This window comes from Thalassophryne amazonica, chromosome 14, assembly GCF_902500255.1.
Source record: "Thalassophryne amazonica chromosome 14, fThaAma1.1, whole genome shotgun sequence".
In the NCBI taxonomy this organism is placed as follows: domain Eukaryota; kingdom Metazoa; phylum Chordata; class Actinopteri; order Batrachoidiformes; family Batrachoididae; genus Thalassophryne; species Thalassophryne amazonica.
This window is the reverse complement of record NC_047116.1, coordinates 67,825,471-67,844,193: the sequence shown is the minus strand read 5'-3', so window position 1 is coordinate 67,844,193 and position 18,723 is coordinate 67,825,471. Positions and strand designations below refer to the sequence as shown.

At 44.3% G+C, this 18,723-nt stretch overlaps 1 protein-coding gene across 1 annotated transcript in view; it reads right to left on the bottom strand.

Moving 5' to 3' along the window:
- Positions 1–18,442, bottom strand: part of itgb2 (integrin, beta 2) — a 125,822-nt gene extending 107,380 nt beyond the window's left edge. The window contains exon 1 of the mRNA XM_034186558.1: positions 18,376–18,442. The gene's annotated coding sequence lies outside the window, so the exon portion shown is untranslated. The remainder of the gene's footprint in view (positions 1–18,375) is intronic.
- Positions 18,443–18,723: the final 281 nt, after the last annotated feature.

The window sequence follows — 18,723 nt, the reverse complement described above, 5'->3', positions numbered from 1 at the left end:
TGCAATTGGCTGGAAAATGTTCACACATTTACAGCCATCATAATTGTTCACGCACATCACTGGAGTGTCAACTAACATTTACACTAAATACTGAACGAGGCCTCACTTGGCCTAGGGCCACATGACTGGTTCATGAAGAGATTTACATACATATCCGACACGTGTACCATTGATAGAAGATTTCTAGTCAAGTAATATATGTGGGGTATGGCCTAGTGGATACAGCACTCGCTGCACAGAGATCACAGGTTCAATGCCTGCAGCTGGGATGCAATTTTATGGATTATTTTAAATTGTTGATTATGGACTTAGCAGCCCCCCTCTCCCCAAAATAGTCTTTCATTGTTATAAATTATTTGAAACCAGCCATTTAAAAAAATAACATTAATATATCCCTCAAAACTAATATGTCTAGGGCCTTATTTGTTTAGTTCACTCAGTCATTTGTTTAATTCACTAAGTTAACGAACAATATTATTCTTGGTTTATTAATTTATTGTTTCAAGTATTTATTTGCACAATTTAAGTTCAAACATCAAATCCAGGGGGTCGTCAGAGTAAATTCATCCTGTGCATTTCTTTCTCCACTTGATGGCAGTACAGCAAACCAAGCGCTGCGTGAGGCCTCGAGACATGTATCGAAACATTTGATGAAAAGCCTCGAGTCTTGAATGGGGCTTCATTTGCCCATCACTAGTCTTGGGTGCACACTAGGCTGCTGTTAAATCCTCCATGATCCATAGTTTTGTCCGGTAACCAACTCTTTTCCAGTATCCAGCCACAATTTACGAGTCCCCACTGTCAAACCGAACGCTGTGTTTACTTCCGGTTTTATTGCGTCCAGCGCAGGACATTAGCGTCCGACGTCATCGCTGACGTCATCATTAAGGGCCATTTTTTCAAAAATCTGATTTTATTATTTTTCCTGAGTTTCTTACAGGTAAGGGGACAAGGCAAAATAATAAAGGATTAATTTGATGATTTTTTTGCCATCGACAGGCTGAGTGACCATTTCATTTCTAAACGGATGGCTGTCTGGATCCGTGACCATCGTGTGCCATTTCTCTGGTTATCACAAGAGCTGGACATCAACCATTTTCCGGCAGATTTCACTTTTAACAAGAGATTTTGTCATGGAAAGCCGAGTGGAGGCTTCGCGCGTCACGATGGATTCGCTACTGGAGCGAGACAAATCCACCTCCGTTTTGGTCTCACAGGACGGCTTTGAGATGGTGTTCAGACAGCTGTTGGTGGTTTTTCCATCGAGTTATTATCCGAGAAATTGTGGATGTGCCTGGACATGCCAGAACATGTCCTGTGAGGCTTCATCACGGCGTTGCTGTGCGCCATGCGGCACCGCTGCGACGCGCAGAATTCCTCCGCACGTCTGTCTCAATGTGCCAAAAAAGTGCTGATGTCCACGTCTTTTCACAATTCCTGTGCTAGTCAGACGACGTCCCGGATAAAACACAACGTCCACTTTGGAAATGAACGGCACATTCCACTGTTACAGGAGTTTTTGCCACAAGACCTACTTGCGCGTTAGTGCTCGTTTCTGTTGGCCCGGTATGTATAAAGACATACAAACATATTGAACTACATGCCCCACTTGCCAAAAGACTGCTCCAAACCATAAATCAGAGAGAGCTCTCCTCCATCCACTACCTGTCATTTCCACACCTTTTCGCAGAATAGCCACGGACATTGTTGGCCCCCTTGTCAAGAGCACTCGGGGTCACCAGTACATCTTGGTAGTTTGTGACTATGCCACCAGGTACCCTGAGGCCTTCCCACTCCGCACCGTCACCGCCCCTGCTATCCTCCGTTCACTTGTTCAGTTGTTTTCCAGGGTTGGTATCCCAGACGAAATCCTGACCGATCAAGGGACTAATTTCACTTCTCGTCTGTTACAGTTGTTTCACAAGCAGCTGGGAATCACTGCTCTGCATACCACACCGTATCACCCACAAACTGATGGTCTTGTCAAAAGATTTAACCAGATCCTGAAGAGGATGCTTCAGAAGTTTGTATGTGACACAGGAAAGGACTGGGACCGATGGCTGCCATTTGTTCTCTTCGCCTATCGAGAGGTACCACAGTCATCCACTGGGTTTTCGCCATTTGAACTCTTATATGGCTGGGATGTTCAAGGACCCCTAGATTTGTTGGGCAAAACATGGACCACCTCAGAAATTAAGCCAGGTGAGCAGGGGATTGTCTAGTTTGTCTTGCAGATGAGAGACCGGCTGTCCAGCTACCGGGACGAGGCTGAGGAGAATCTGAAAGTGGCGCAAAGACGGCGGAAAACCTGGTATGACCAGCAGGCCCGACACAGAGATTTTGAACCAGGACAAAAGGTTCTTCTGTTGCTCCCCTCATCTAACAGCAAGTTACTGGCAAAGTGGCAAGGCCCATACATGATCACCAGGCGGATGGGTCCTGTTACCTATGAGATTAACCAGCCAGATAAGAGGAAGCCCCGGAAAACGTACCATGTAAATCTCCTGAAGGCCTGGAAGGAATCTCCTGCCGTGGTTCCTGAGGCAGCGCTGATGGTGAGACAAGTGGAGGAAGAGGAGGACCCCGGTGTTCCAGTAGTCACCAAACCCTCAGAACCCCTCATTGCACATCTCTCTGCAGACCAAGCTGCCGACCTCCTGCAGATCTTTTGGGATATGCTCTCGGTGTTTGCTGCTGAACCTGGGAGGACTACTGTGATCGAGCATGTGATTCAACTGAAAGATCGAAATCCTGTCAGACAACGACCCTATCATGTTCCTCAACAGCTGGTGGCTCAGCTTCGGCAAGAAATCAAGTCCCTGCTGGAGCTTGGAGTCATCGAGCCTTCAACCTCAGAATGGTGCAATCCTGTCGTCATCGTTTTCAAAAAGGATGGATCATTGAGAATCTACATCGACTTCCGAAAACGTAACTCCATCTCGGAGTTTGATGCATATCCTATGCCACAAATAGACAACCTCCTCGACCGGATTGGCTCAGCATCATACATCACCACTCTGGACTTGTGTAAAGGTTATTGGCAGGTTCCCCTGGACATTTTAAGTCGACCCTATACAGCCTTCAGAACACCAGTCGGACTTTTCCAGTTTACTGTTATGACTTTTGGCCTGCACGGTGCCCCTGCAACATTCCAGCGCCTCATGGACAAAGTGCTACAGGGCTGTGAAGAGTTCAGTGCCTCTTACCTGGATGACGTGGTGATTTTTAGTCAGACCTGGGCACAGCACGTCGAGCACCTGAAGACTGTCTTGGAGAAGATCCGTGCCGCTGGTCTGACGCTGAATGTGGCCAAGTGTGAGTGGGCCCGTCACAAGACTCGTTACCTGGGCTATCAGCTGGGAGGTGGAGAGGTGTGGCCGCAGATGGATAAGGTCGAAGCTATCCAGAAGTGCCCTCATCCACAGACCAAGAAGGAGGTGCGATCCTTTCTGGGCCTGGCTGGTTGGTATCAGAGGTTTGTGCCACAATTTGCCACTATTGCAGCACCACTCACTGCCCTAACCACAAAAGACAAGAAAAATCCGGTGACCTGGACTGAAGAATGTGAACGGTCCTTTTGTACGTTAAAGACTCTCTTGTGTTCATCTCCAGTTCTTCGCAGTCCACATTTCAGCCGTCGCTTCCTCGTACAGGTGGATGCCTCTGAGGTGGGTCTTGGAGCAGTCCTCGCTCAGGGAAAGCCAGGAGCTGAGCAGCCCATCTTGTACCTGAGCAGAAAGTTGCTGCCCAGAGGGTCCAGATACTTTGTTGTCGAGAAGGAGGGGCTGGCGATCAAGTGGGCTCTGGAGAGTCTTAAGTACTACTTGCTTGGGAGGGAGTTTGATCTGGAGACGGACCATCGAGCGCTTTCGTGGATCAACTCAGTGAAGGATCACAATAGCAGACTAACTCGTTGGTACCTCTCATTGCAGCCCTTCCAGTTTGTGATCCGGCACCAGCCTGGGAAGTCCAGTCTCGTGGTAGACTACCTTTCCAGGTTGCCAAGACTTTGTCAACCTCCAGGAGGAGAAGGATGGTGTGACAGAGCAGCCCCGCCAAAGCCCACGGCACCACCTCCGACCTAACCACGCACTCACTCGCTCACTTACCTTCATTCAGTCAACTCCCCGTCCTCCTGCGTAATTTCCAATAATCGCCAGTCCATTTCACCACCGCAGTAGTCTTGGGTGCACACTAGGCCGCTGTTAAATCCTCCATGATCCATAGTTTTGTCCAGTAACCAACTCTTTTCCAGTATCCAGCCACAATTCACGAGTCCCCACTGTCAAACCGAGCGCTGTGTTTACTTCTGGTTTTATTGCGTCCAGCACGGGACATTAGCGTCCGATGTCATCGCTGACGTCATCATTAAGGGCTGTTTTTTCAAAAATCTGATTTTATTATTATTTTTCCTGAGTTTCTTACAGGTAAGGGGACAAGGCGAAATAATAAAGTATTAATTTGATTTTTTTGTATTTCTGAAATTCGTAGTATGATTGCAGAAAACTGTATTTTTTTGGTTAATTGGTTTGTGGGAGGGGCCTAGGGGTATAAAGGGGCGCCAGTCTCCCTGGCTCAGTTAGTCTGGGCTGGTCATGTTACAGAGAAGGTAACTATGATCCTTTGTTTGTTGTTATTTTTCTGTTGTTTGTAAATATTGTAAATAATTGTTCACTGTTTGTTTGTATAGCACTCCTCTTTTGATTTTTGGGAAATTAAAAACACCATAAAAACCTCCTGCGACTTTTGTCATCATTTATCATCCTGTACAAGAACCCCGTCACACTGTACAAAATATTAAAGTCTGTTTTTTATTGTATCAAACACGTATTTCATGCAATAAAAGGCAAATTAATTATTTCAAAATCATACAATGTGATTTTTTTGAATTTTTTTAGATTCTGTCTCTCACAGTTGCAGTGTACCTACAATAAAAAACAACAGACCTCTCCATCCTTTGTAGGTGGAAAAACTTGCAAAATCGACAGTGGATCAAATACTTATTTGCCTCACTGTATATACTGTTAGCAGTGTAGACTCACAGCAACAAGGTTGTGAGATCGCTTCCCACATAGGGTCTTTCCATGTGGGGTTTGTATGTTCTCCCTGTATTTGTGTGAGTCAGGTGGCTTAGCGTCATTTTCCAATATAATTGTTACGCGGTGGATAAAAGCACCAAATTTGGCATGAGGCTTCATCAGGATGTATTAATCAAATCTGGAATATGAGCCCTCCTGCAATGCCTACTGCTCATTTCTGACAAATGTGTGACAAGGCTTTGAGCGTCTGATGCAGTTGGTAATGCACCATATAAATGCAGTCCATTTACCATTTAACAATTCCGGGACATTGATGCTCTTCCAGAAAAACTCTATTTTGGGACTGATGAAACTGCTGAGAGCTTTGCTTCCAATCGGGCATCCTGGCACAAATATTACCATTTGAAATTCAATAATTCAAAGGTGATGAAAGCAAATAAGCGACATCATAGTACAGATGAGTCCGATGAGGAAAAACGGCCATAAGCATCAGTCACAGAACCCTCAACAGTGCCTTTTCTGTGAGAAGGGAGATGAAGAAGGTGGCCTCTACCAAGTGTGTACCTTTGATGCTGACCGCAACATATGGGCAATGGTTACAGAACCGGAGGACACCCAGCATTTTGCCAAAATTGTTGGGGGAGATCTCATTTCCACAGAGGCAAGGTATCATCTCAAATGTCTGGTCAACTTGAGAAATCGGTACCGGAGTCTCACCAGAAAGTCAAATCAAGAACAGCCAAATACAGACGAGAAAATAACAAATAAGTCTAGCGTCTTCGTACAGCTGGTCAGCTACACTGAAAAAGATGTTGGTTGTGGGACTCTCCTTTTCAGACTGTCTGATGTCCACTCTCTGTATGTGACTTGTCTCCACGATCTAGGCATAGAAGAACTTGTCAACAAAACCAGGCTGAAGGATCGTTTGGTGGAATATTTCCCAGAAGCGTGTCTACATATGTTTCCCACATCTGTGTCTATCTACTGTAGACACAGATGTGGTAGTCATCCTTGTAGGTATGTTCCATGATCTGGCTTTCCAATGCCCAAAATCAGATTCCTTGCCCTCAAATTCCCCCATTTTGACACCAGTCTGACCTTCCTAGGACTTCTGTGAGTGGAGATATATATTTTCAGTCAAGTGTCGGCCATTTTTATTTTTTGTGATTTACATAAATGCTGGGCAAAATTCACAAGGGCTCCTATTTCAGATTTGATTAATAGGTCCCAATGAAGCCTCATGCTATATTTGGTGCTTTTATCTGCCGCGTAACGATTATTTCATTTAGCCACCTGACTAAGGTGCTCCGGCGTCCTCCCACATCCAAAGACATGCAGGTTACGTGGACTGGAAACTCCACGGGTGTGACTGGCGTCCTGTCCAGTGTCTACACCGCCTCATACCCTATGACTGCTGGGATAGACTCCAACTCCCCGCCCCTGTGACCTTTAATTGAAGTAAGTGGTTGAAGATGAATGAGTGAGTGAGTGGATTTCAACACAAAATTCAAACTTCTGAGAATAAATGAAAGCAGTTCTGCATGCGGCCACCTCTACAAAAGGATTCAGAAATTATTATTATGATTATTATTATTATTATTTGATGATTAGCATGGAGCAGCACAGTGGCTTTGTGTTTAGCACTGTTGCTTCACAGCAAGAAGTCATGGGATCGCTTCCCACCTGGGGCCATTCTGTGTGGAGTGTGCATGTTTCCCTGTGTTTGTGTGGGTTCCCTCTGGGTGATCCGCCTTCTTCCCACATCCAAGGTGAATTGGAAACTTTAAACTGACCGTGGGTGTTTGTCTGTCTGTATGTGGCCCTACGATAGATTGGCATCCTGTGCAGGCTGCACACTGCCAATTATTCATTATTATATTCTAATATTCTGAATAGATTGTGGTGAAAATGGCCTCTGATAGGACAACCTGCACAGATTTGTCAGATGTGGCTGCATCTGTGCAAACTGAATTCAGTAGTAATCAATAGATGCAGCAATATCAATGTTTCTGCCTGTGTACAGTCCAGAAAGGATGTTTGATCATGAGACACAATAACACATTTGATCAAGCTGTTTGACACTGAAGGTGTCGAGCTGAGGTGGGTGTGGTGTCTGAGATGCAGTTCCGCAAAATAAACTTCATATCTTTTTTTCTCTTAGTGTGGCCAGAAATAGTCCATTTCAACAAAATGACATATCATGACTAATTGCACCATTACTGTTTTAAAATATAACACACACACACATGCATCTGCATGTCACCACATCCACCACATTATGCAACTGTCTCTGGTCTGCAACTGCTCAGGCAGACAGCTTCTGTCTGTAGTGCACTAGTGCTGTGGATACATGGATTTAACTTGATCTATATGTGCAAACTATAATAACAGTGCCTCTAAAAACATTTCAGTCTAATGTTTTTGTAAGCCCTGCATGCTCAAGATACAGTTTCAATGCTTTTGGACCAGTTCTAGGTCATAGGCCTTTGCTCTCACTGCCCCCCATGCGCTTACCGAGTCTGCGGGCTCGGTAAATGCCGCAGTGGGCCACTCACAACCCACCCCTATCTGCTGTGTGGAGCTGCAGCCAACTCCGGCAACAGGTCCAGAGACTATGCTCGCTGTTTTGATGCAGGGCGCTCCTGTTGTGTGGGCCGCCAGAAGAGGAGGTACTGCTGGCCCACCACCAGAGGGCGCCCTGCCTGAAGCCTGCACTTCAGGCAGGGCGCCCTCTGCAGGCTTCAGGCACGAGAGGGCGCTGCCGCCACGGACACAGCCGGGGGTGACAGCTGTCACTCATTATCTCGACAGCTGTCACCCATCTACACTTCATCATCTCACTCCATAAAAACCGGACATCATCTCCACCTCGTTGCCGAGATATCATCTACCTGTGAAGGTAATTTCTCTGCTGACTTAATACTGAATAATAGTCTGAACTCTTTTACAGCCGTTTTCCTGTGGTGTGCCTTATCTGCTGGATTGGCGTTTGGTGTGAACAGCGACGGCTTCGCTTCACACCCAAACCAGATAGGTGGTTTATCAGGAGCTGCACGAGTGTGTGATTAGAGGTGGAGGTGACTTTCCACCTTCTGACTGTTTTTGTTACTGGGTGTGCACACACCCACATCTCACTGTTTGTGCTCCTCGCCAGCAGTACCAGATCCGACAGTCGGGGACAGTGATCACCTGGGAATTCGGGACTTGGCGGCTCCAGTATTCACCGGGTTCTGTGGCGGTGGAAATCGTGTGGTCCCTCTCAGGACAGACGTCTTCTATCCTTGAACCTGCCCACACGTCACCTTGGTGTATTGACTGCTATCAGATTCTGTGATTGTCTGTATAATCGTTGTGCACATTCACAACATTAAATTGTTACCTTTTGGCTCATCTATTGACCGTCCACACAAGCCACTCTAGGCTGGACGGGGCTCAAATCACAGGTCGGTAGTGGCTCACTAGAGGCACATGCTAGGCACAGAAAGGCACATAGAGGCGCCTTAGTAGAGGATATGTGACGGCTTAAAATGTGGATCATTCTTCAAATAATCGCTGACACACCCATGTGTGCCTCATTAGTCATGGCTTATTATTCAGTGGGACCGAGGCTTAAGTATCATATTTTAGCATAATTCTGTTGGACGCGCATCTGGGCACTTCCATCATTGACGTGCTTAGCAACAATTGAACCGGGATGGATTGTTAAGTAGCACAGAGTTTAATTTGATGTGGTTTTCTTACATTTCAGCCACTATTTTTGGGTGAATGCACTTAAAAAACTTAACCGAGATGGATCAACATATTATATAAAAGTATGGCTATGAACTTGAATGCAAATGTTTCTGGTGAAAGTCTTTTCTTTGTACAGAGTTCACTGATTGTCTTCTTTCAAAGCTCTTTTGTCATGACATTTGGCTCTTTTCTGTCTCTTATCTTCTTTTCTGTTGGTGTCCATCTTTTTGCAGATGTCAGGAAATTCACCTCTGCCATTTATATATAATATCTTTCCATTTGTGGAGTACATCACCACACTTCCGAATATCCTTGATAGTATCTTTGTATTTGAAGACTGGCTGACCAGTCTTTCTGGAGCCTTCTGGTAGTTCTTGATAGAGCAGTGCTTTGACTGACTGGTCATCTGGCAGGAATGCAGCATGTCCCACCCAGCGCAGTCTGTTTCTAATAAGAACGACCTCAATATCTTCAGACTTAGCACGTTCTAAAACGTCATCATTTGGGACGTAGTCATCCCATCAACCAGTCCATGCCCCCCCACTCTCTCGCTCGCTGCAGACATCTCTCCTTCTTCCCTTAGCACCCCCCCCCCCCCCCCCAGACATCACAGCAGCAGCCCCTTCCTCCCCCACCTCAACACAACCTCCTCCATACATCACTGTGGACCACGTCAGAGGACAGCTGAGGAAGCTTCATCCCATGAGAGCTGCAGGCCCGGACAAGGTGTGTCCATGACTACTGAAGACCTGTGCGACTGACCTAGGAGACACACTACAATGCATCTTCAGCCTTAGCCTGCAGCTTGGGAGACTGCCCACCCTCTGGAAGACATCATGCATCATTCTGACCTGAATGACTTCCAACCAGTGGGACTAACTTCACACCTGATAAAGACGTTGGAGCAGCTTTTCCTCTGCCTCCTCAAACTGTCTGTTGTTTCGGGCAGGTGTTGGTTTGGAGGATGTCATTCTATACCTGCTACACCAAGGTCACTCACACCTGGATAAGGGAAGCGGCACAGTGAGGATTCTCTTCCTGGACATCTCGAGTGTCTTCAACAACATCCAGCCCCTCATGCTTCAGGACAAACTGAACAGGATACGAGTGGACCCATGCCTGGACACTTTGATCTCCAGCTACATTACTGACAGGCCACAGTATGTCAGGCTGAGGGACACCACATATGACACTGATCAGCAGCACCGGAGCACGCTCCCCCCCCCCCCCCCCCCCCCCCCAGCCTTGGTGCTGGCCCCTCTTCTCTTCTCCCTGTACACCTCTGACTTCTGCTACAACTCTGAACTGTGTCACACCCAGATGTTTGCAGATGACACAGCCATTGTTGGATGCATCACAGATGACAGAGAGGAGGAGTACAGGAGCCTAGTGAAGGACTTTGCTGCCTGGTGCCACACAAATCATCTACAGCTCAACACCTCAAAGACAAAGGAGCTGGTCATTGACTTTGGGATGTCCAGACCAAATCCATGACTAGTTCTGATCAGGGAGCTGAGGTGGAGGCTGTGGATTCCTACAAGTACCTCAGACTGTGGCTGGACAGAAAACTGAACTGGACAACCCACACCAACCATCTGTACAGGAAGGGACAGCGCAGGCTGTACTTCCTGAGGAGTCTGTGGTCATTTAACATCTGCAGAAAACTCCTGTGGATATCCAGCGTCCTCTTTTACACCATGGTGTGCTGGGGGGAGGCAGCACATCCAAGAAGGATATATCCAAGCTGGATAAACTGATCAGGTGGGCTGGCTCTGTGGTTGGCATGAAGCTGGACTCTCTGGTGACGGTGGCAAAGAAGGGAACACTGGACAAACTGCTGGAGATTATAGATGATGCCAGTCACCCTCTGCACACTGCCACCAGCAACCAGAGGAGCCACTTCAGCCACAGACTGCTCCTTCCCAAGTGCAGGGCCAACAAACTGAAAAACTCCTTTGTCCCTCAGGCCATCAAAACTGTACAACTCCTCACTCAGGGGGCGGAGGAGGAACAGGAAGACAGAGAACAGGAAGGAGAGGAACAGTAGTAGCCAGTATGCCAGTAGCAATCAGTATTTCTGGTGTTATATTTGTACTTACATTTTGCAAATTGTTTTTTTACTTTTACTTTTGATACTCTGTGCTTCTTACCCTGTGTGCTGCTATATAATGCTGCTGGAACCACAATTTCCCTGAGGGAGTCTTCCCAAGGGATTAATAATGTTCTATCTAATCTAATTTAATTTTGAGAATGGATCTAAGATGGCATTGTTGAATGGCTCTTAGATTTTTGATTTGGTGGTAAAGAGTCCAAGTCTTACTTCCATACATCATCAATGGCATAACACATTGATTATACACTTGGAGTTTAATTTCTGTTAATTCTCTACAATTAAAGACTTTGTCCCTGAGCCTACCAATGGCACACAGGACAACTTGGATGGTCACAGTTACCTCTTTATGTAACTTGTCTGTTATATATCCTTGGTACTCCAGTAACAGGTGCTCAACAGTCTCCCTTCTGCTACATTTCAAACACTGACTGTTTCATGTTTTTCAATGATGTTGAGAGTAGAATTTAAATCTGTGTGATTAATTCTTCCCTGCAACTGCATCTTCCTTCTCTCCTTGATAGAACCTGTCCCTGAATTTGATATAGAAACTGACCCTTACATTCCCTGTCCCATTGCTTTTGCCATCTTTTGTTCATTTCTGTCTTGGTGATTGTTTTGACTTCAGTTTTTCTAAGTGGAATGTTGATCTGTACTCCTGATTTCAGAGCTGCCTTTACCAGCTGTTTTACTGTTTTGTTGGCCTCCATTTCAGAATGAGATGGAACCCACATGAGACATACCGAAATATTTTGCTGTTTTAGTTTAAATAAGCTTTGAATAATTTCATTGATCAGCTCTGGCCTGAAACAGATTTGTCATCTGAAATGCCGATTAATGCTGCCACTGAATCTGAACAGATGACATGGTGACTGAACTTCACCTCCTCTACCGACCACAGTGCAAGCAAAATGGCTAGCAGTTCCACAGAAAAGACAGCTACAGTGTAAATGATTTGCCTTTTTATGATTGACTTATGAATTTGGGGAAAATAAACTGCTGCACCTGTCTTTGTCAGGATTCTGCACGTTCTGGGCTCTTGTTATGGTTCGATCTCATATCTGTATTTATGTTCTCCCTCTTCGATCCTCGGTGTTTGATTTTCTGTTTGTTATAGTGTAGTCACCCGTTTGGTTTTCTGTTTATCATACTTGAGTCATTTGTCTTATTCGGTTCCAGTTTTTGTCCAGCTGTTGTTTTTCTCCATTGTATTATCATTAGTTGTATCACCTGTTTATTTTTCTTTTGTCGTATGTTTAATTATCTGTTTATTTAACTGTTGCCACTTGTGAGTTTCATTCTAATTTTGTCTTAGCCTTTATTTTTGTTGTTGATGTCTTTACTTACATTTGTTTTCTGGTTAATTGTTTGTTGTTTTATGTTGGGTCTTCTTTATTTTATTGCTTTATTGGGTTTTGTGTTGTGGGCTGCCTGCTCTGTCTGCTGCTGCTGCTTTTTCTCCTCTCTGCACAGGTGGCGCACCTCAAGCTGATCGACACACCTGTTCCACATGCAATCAGCTCCTGTATTTCAACCCCGTCTCTTCAGTCTATCATCGCCAGAAACTCAGCTAATCCACATGGTAAGCTTTGGCCTCGCTGCTTTTCCAGAAGTAGAATATTCTGCTAACTTTTTGGTGTTTCCACACACCTGTTGCTGATCCCCAGCTCAGAGCTGACATCCTCCTTGTTGCTGCCGCTCCAAGATCAGCTTTTTTCTGCAGCCTGAGCGTGGAGCTCTCGCTCTCAGCAATTACCAGCTAAGTGTTTGTCATTTTGCCTTCACTGACCTCTGCAAGGAATATAGTACAAACTGACTGTGAACTTTTTCTAAGAACAAACCTGAAGAAGAACCTGAACTGAAACCGTCTAATTATCTGCATATTGGGACCAGCTGTGATAGTTTGTCACTGTTTGACTGTGAGACTCACTTCTGGAAGTTATCAACTCAGCACCTCCCATCTGTCTCTCCCTCCAGCCTCGTCGACAGCTTGCAGGCAGCCACCTGGCTCCGGATCCACCTTCCAGGGCAGAAAAACTCGGGGATGCGGTACTCCTGCTTCCACCGCTATGCGGGCCGGTCTCCACACGGATAGACAGTCCATACATTCTGTACATCCATCCTTTCTGTAATAAATCTGTGTTTAACTCCATCTTTTCTGCTCCATGCTTCTGGGTTCGTATCCATTCGTATCCGAACCGTAACATTTTGTTCACTGTGGTTTTAGGTTCATTTTTGATTTGGGTCCTGTTCACTTTGCTTTTGTCTTACTGCACGCTCTTGTCTCATGTTCAGGGTTTGGTGTGGGTGTGTCTTGTTGCTTTTGTTTGCCACGCCCCCCCTCCCCGCCTTCCAGATTGTTCTCCCGCACCTGTGTCTTGTCTCCTATTTACCACTGGTTCTATTTAAGCCCTTTGTGTTTGTCTCCTCACTGTCAGTTTGTTGAATTTTTATCCGTATCCCAGCCTACCAGTCTTGCTCTTTAGTCTGCCCATGTTTCAACCTTGCCTTGTTTTTATTTACCTTGTTTTTGTCTCAGCCTCTTAACCCTGCCTTGCTGTGTTTGTGAACTCTACCAGTTTTTTGGACCACAACTCTGCCTATGTCTGCTTGGCTGATTGACCACCTGTGTACCGAATCTTTGCTTGTTTGCCAGATAAAGCCTTTTTTCGAACTCCAAGCCAGCATTGTAAATTTGCATTTGTGTCCTACTCTTTGAGCCATGCCTCAACCAGTGGTGGGCACAGCTAACTAAAAAGGTAGCTTTGATAACGGCTAATCAGTTAACTGAAAAGTTATCTTTTATAAAGCTAAACTGATAAGCCACCCAAAAATTTATCGGAAGCTACAGCTAACCAATAACTTTCAATATTGGCTCCAGTACACTTACAACAACTTCTGTCTTTGTGTGCCCTGCCCACTGATGGAAGCTCCTGTTTATTACATATTTTGCAGCAGGGAAGTAGTTGAGAGGAACTAAGCTCAACTCTACACACACAAAACAAGGCATTATTCCTTAACAGGATACAGCTGTGCCACTGTGAGGCAGAAGTCTTGGAAAATAAAGCAGTTTTGACTTATGGTTTTGATTAAAAAAAAAACTCCATTAATGACAATTCTGTCATTTGTACAAAGTTAAAATATAAAACATATCTTTTAATTTTTGTAACAAACACAGACAGATGCCAAAGGGATTGTGGGTAAATGAACATTCGCTAATACTGATTGGTTGACTCATTCATTCTATGTAAAAACAAACAGGTTAATGTGACATGGTGTGTGTGTTGGTATTTACATATAAATGTGTTTTTGTAAAATATGCCATTTTATTCATATGTAAAAGTAATTTGCAAAAGCCCACAGTTGTGATTTTTAACTGTCTGATATAATCAGGGTTAAAACACCTAGAACACTGCCATCTACTGGCACCCAGACGCTCAGACCCATAATCATTTGCGTACCAGTTTTTTTTTTTTTTCACATGCCAGAGAGTTGCTGCTGTTTAAACAACAGAATCCACAATGACAATTGTAACTGAACATTATACAACCAAAAGTTAGATTTTTATTTCTTTAGCTGCTGCAAGAGGCTGCAACAACTCTGTCGCACAAAGGATTATGGGATATCTCAATACTTGGGGTGAATACTGCCATGAACACTACTGGCCAGTAGATGGCAGTAGAGACTGTGAAAACGTGCCAAAACAAATATTCCAAATTATCTGTGCTACGTGTAATCTGCGTGGAGAAGCAACCTGAGGTTCTTCTGGCATTTTTACATAAAACAAACACAATAACAATGTCTATAAACCCAGAGAATCTCTCCTCACGAGAGTTTTAGGCACAATATACAAAGAGTTTAATGCTGTTGTCCGTGTGGAGCCTGATCAGAGCATCTCAAATGCATTTCTCCTGTCGTGACTGTACTAAGATTACCCGTTATGCACCTGGACACAGTTTATAACTGTTAAAGCTTTGTTCATTTCACTTACAAAAACATGTTGGCGATCTAAAAATTATGGGACCAAAATGTATTGGAAGATAATTGGTCTGATGATGGTTTTCAAATCTGAGAAGCTAATCCGATAATGAAAACATTAGCTTCGATAATTAGCGGATTAGCAGAACTGTGCCCACCACTGGCCTCAGCCAATACCTGTGGATCTTTAGATCCATTGTAAATACTTGTGTCATATCCATATATTTCATATTATGAACTTTTGAGGGGAAATGTTACCGGCCATTCTGACGTTTAATATTTATCACTAAATTCTTGTCTTATTACTGTTCTTAAAGCACTTTCAAGTCCAAAAACTGATTCAATAAATGCATTTTAAACATGTTATTAAGTCTGTTCATGTTTACTGTTGTTTTCAGACTAAGTGAAGGAAGCACAACACACTGACCTTTTGTTGTTGATGTTTGCGGAAGTGTTTTTTTTTTTTTTTTTTTTTTTTATGTTTGACTAAGTTGAGTTAGTTGTGAGACTGAGACTTTTTTGGAAGAAGTTGCTGTGGGCTGCAGCCAGAGCAATAGCCCCCTTTGTGTACATGTTGTAAGCAGAGTTAAAAAGAAAATCAAGCCATCCTGTGAAGAAAGAAATTGTTTGGTACTTCCACAAATACTGCAGATGCTACAATACTAAATTATTTGTATATTTCTATGAACCTATAAGGACTGGATAAGGGAAGCGGCACAGTGACGATTCTCTTCCTGCCTGTAAGTGAGACAGCATTCTCATTAAACTTCCTCTGAGTTACAAATAGAAGCTCACTTTGTTTCCCGTCGCACAGAAATGAAGAACAGACTTCCTACATACAGTACTACCTCCACCAAGGACCAAGAAATGTCTTTTTATCTGTCCTGCACAGTGCCAGTTTGGTCAATAATGTTTTCCAAAACACAGAAACCAATAAATACATAGCAAATGTACTACATTTATATAGCACATGTCCATCTCAAAGCACTTTACAATTATGCTTCACATTCACCCTGATGTCAGGGTTTTGCCATGCAAGGTGCTCACTACACACTCAGTGTAGTGTGTAGTGAGTCCTTAACCTTGTGCAACGTTAAGGACCTTGTGCAAGGGTCCTTAATGACTTTCCAGTCTGGCTGAGTTTTGAACCAAGGATCCTCTGGTCTCAAGCCCAACACTCAGGACCCCGTCACACTTCACAAGAATGAGCACAAATCAAGCCGACCCAGGCAGAATGTCAAAAAAGTAACCTGGTCTCACGGCAAGTCGTGATTCAGCAGCACGAAATATACATTAATCTACTGGTTTGTAATATTATGACGAAAAGCGCCTCATTTTCATCACAGCAGCACAAATTCATTCTAATTCATTCCGTGATGGCTGCATGAAATTAAAAGTGAAGAGGGGAGGTCGGGGTGGTTATGGTTAGGGTGGGGGGAAGGAGTAGAATTAGGGTTAGGGTTAGGGTTTGGGGGTAGGAGTAGGGTTAGTAATAGTGAGTTTAAAAAAACCCGTCACGAAAATTTGACTAATTTTGTGACGGGAGCATGAAAAAATAAGATTGTTGCTCGTTGTCTACCTTCCTGAGGTTAGAAACTAGTGTTGTTGTTTTTTCTACAGCGTTTCTCTTGAGACTATTGAGCCATGAACTTTACTGGTGTCTCCAGCGTAGGTTTCTGTCCTCCCTGACTTTGACACCTACGTTACCATTTGACAGGTGGACCATCCCAGTCAAACTCCACACCTGTCAGTGTACCCGGAGCAGGACACACCCAGTGGAACAGGGCGCGTCACACCAGAAGTGGGAGCTCCTTCAGGATCACCTCCCCACCTCACTGGCTGTCGTGCCCCCCACCCCCACCAAAAAAATACATTTTTGCTCTGATAGGATTTGCAATCAAGATTTCCTGCAGTAACTGATGCATAAACTGAAACCCATAACCTTTTTTTTTTTTCAAAAACCTGATGATTTTGAATCAAGCCTGCTTGCATGAGCCAACCTTGAACCTTTGTGCGCATGCGTGCGCCTGTCGATTGCGTCATTTGCTGGCAAGCAGTGTTTGTGTGAGGTCATGTGTAGTGCTCTCGTCGGATTTTCATTGGAAGGAAAATGACGGAATGACTGGAGCAGCGCCGCATCTAATTTTGCCAGAAACTGAGCGACAGCCAGGTGGAAACCATTCAGAAGATTCAGACGGCTTTCAGTGGCTTTTCAGTTGTGTGACTATCTGAGAAATTGTGGAAGAGGTGGGCATCATTTTTCGGAGTCCAGCATGTCCTGTGAGGTTTCAACACAAAGGCGCTTTTGCTCTGTCAGCAGCGGCACGAATTTCGCTGCAACTCTTTTCATGGCCAAATCTTCACAATGGAATGTGCTGAAAAAGTGCTGATGTCCACCTCTTCTGCAAAACGACGGTCCCGCATCACCACAGCGTTCACTTTGGAAATGATCTGGTCATTTCAGCATGTTGATGGCCGCCTGGAGCGCGGCTCGCTCTCCACCGTTGTGCAGCCGTCTTTAAACCGGTTGTACCAATCTGTGATGCCCAGAGCATTGTCACCGAAAGCTGTCTGAATCTTCTGAATGGTTTCCACCTGGCTGTCGCTCAGTTTCTGGCAAAATCTGATGCGGCGCTGCTCCAGTCATTCCATCATTTTCCTTCCAATGAAAATCCGATGAGAGCACTACACACGACCTCACACAAAGGCTGCTTGCCAGCAAATGACGCAATCGACAGGCGTGAAAAAATTCACGCATGCGCACGAAGGTTCAAGGTTTGCTCACGCAAGCACACGTGATTCAAATCCATCAGGCTTTTGAAAAAAAATAAATAAGGTCCGATACTTTTCTGACAGACCTCGTACATATATAAAATGAATGACATTCACGTTTTATGAGACCTGCGTTCACGTTGTGGGAGATATTTTTTCAGTATTCACATTTTGCAATTAACGGTTTGTAGATAATTTATGATTTGCAGATGATTCACGTTTTGACTTAAGAAGTCTGTCAGAGGGGCATCGGTTGAAACTGAAATGACAGACATCAGGACTGGGCTCAGCACAGCATCGCAGATATAAAAAAAATTTACTGAATGACTGGGATCTAGCTCTGGATGGATGTTAACAATTCCATTTTTCCCTGCATTAGATTCACACCAAGTGTGATATAAATTAGAAAATAATTTTGTATATGGTGATACAGATCAGAATATTTCAAACATAGACACACTGTAAGGACTTGAAATGCCAATTTTCATCATCGCTTGACTTTAATGCAGGTCAAGCCTTCTTTAATCAGTCCTCTGAAAATAGGAAGTAAAACATTCAACCACTTTGGTAAAATGACACACCAACTGCAGCTGGTGAAGCACACAAGTCGAGAGTTTCCCGTAAACAGGAGATAAATGATCATACAAGCAAGATGGAACTAAAACATTTCTAATTTGACATACCATAAATAAAATATACTGCCTGAGAAAATTAAATTTCTTTACACGCAGAGTGTGTACTTACAGCAGTGTGAAAGTTGGATGTGGCCCTTTTCACAGGGTAGTAGTTGTGCTCGACACTGACAGGAAAGTGTGAAGCAACCACGAAGAAAGAAACAACAGAGGCGGAGTGAAAAAATACGGAAGAACTCAGCTCAACTCAACTTAGCGGTCTAAAGGAGCAATTACTGACAATGAAATGGAAGTTGAAATAAACTTTGTTGATCCTCTGAAGAACGTGAAAATGCCCAGGAACTGACTTCTCAGATGGAGCATAGCGGTAAACACGGCATATTCCAAGCCACAGTCCATCATAAAACGTATAATGTTCACAAGTTTAAAGACCTTCGGGGTTGCTTTTATTCATTGTTAC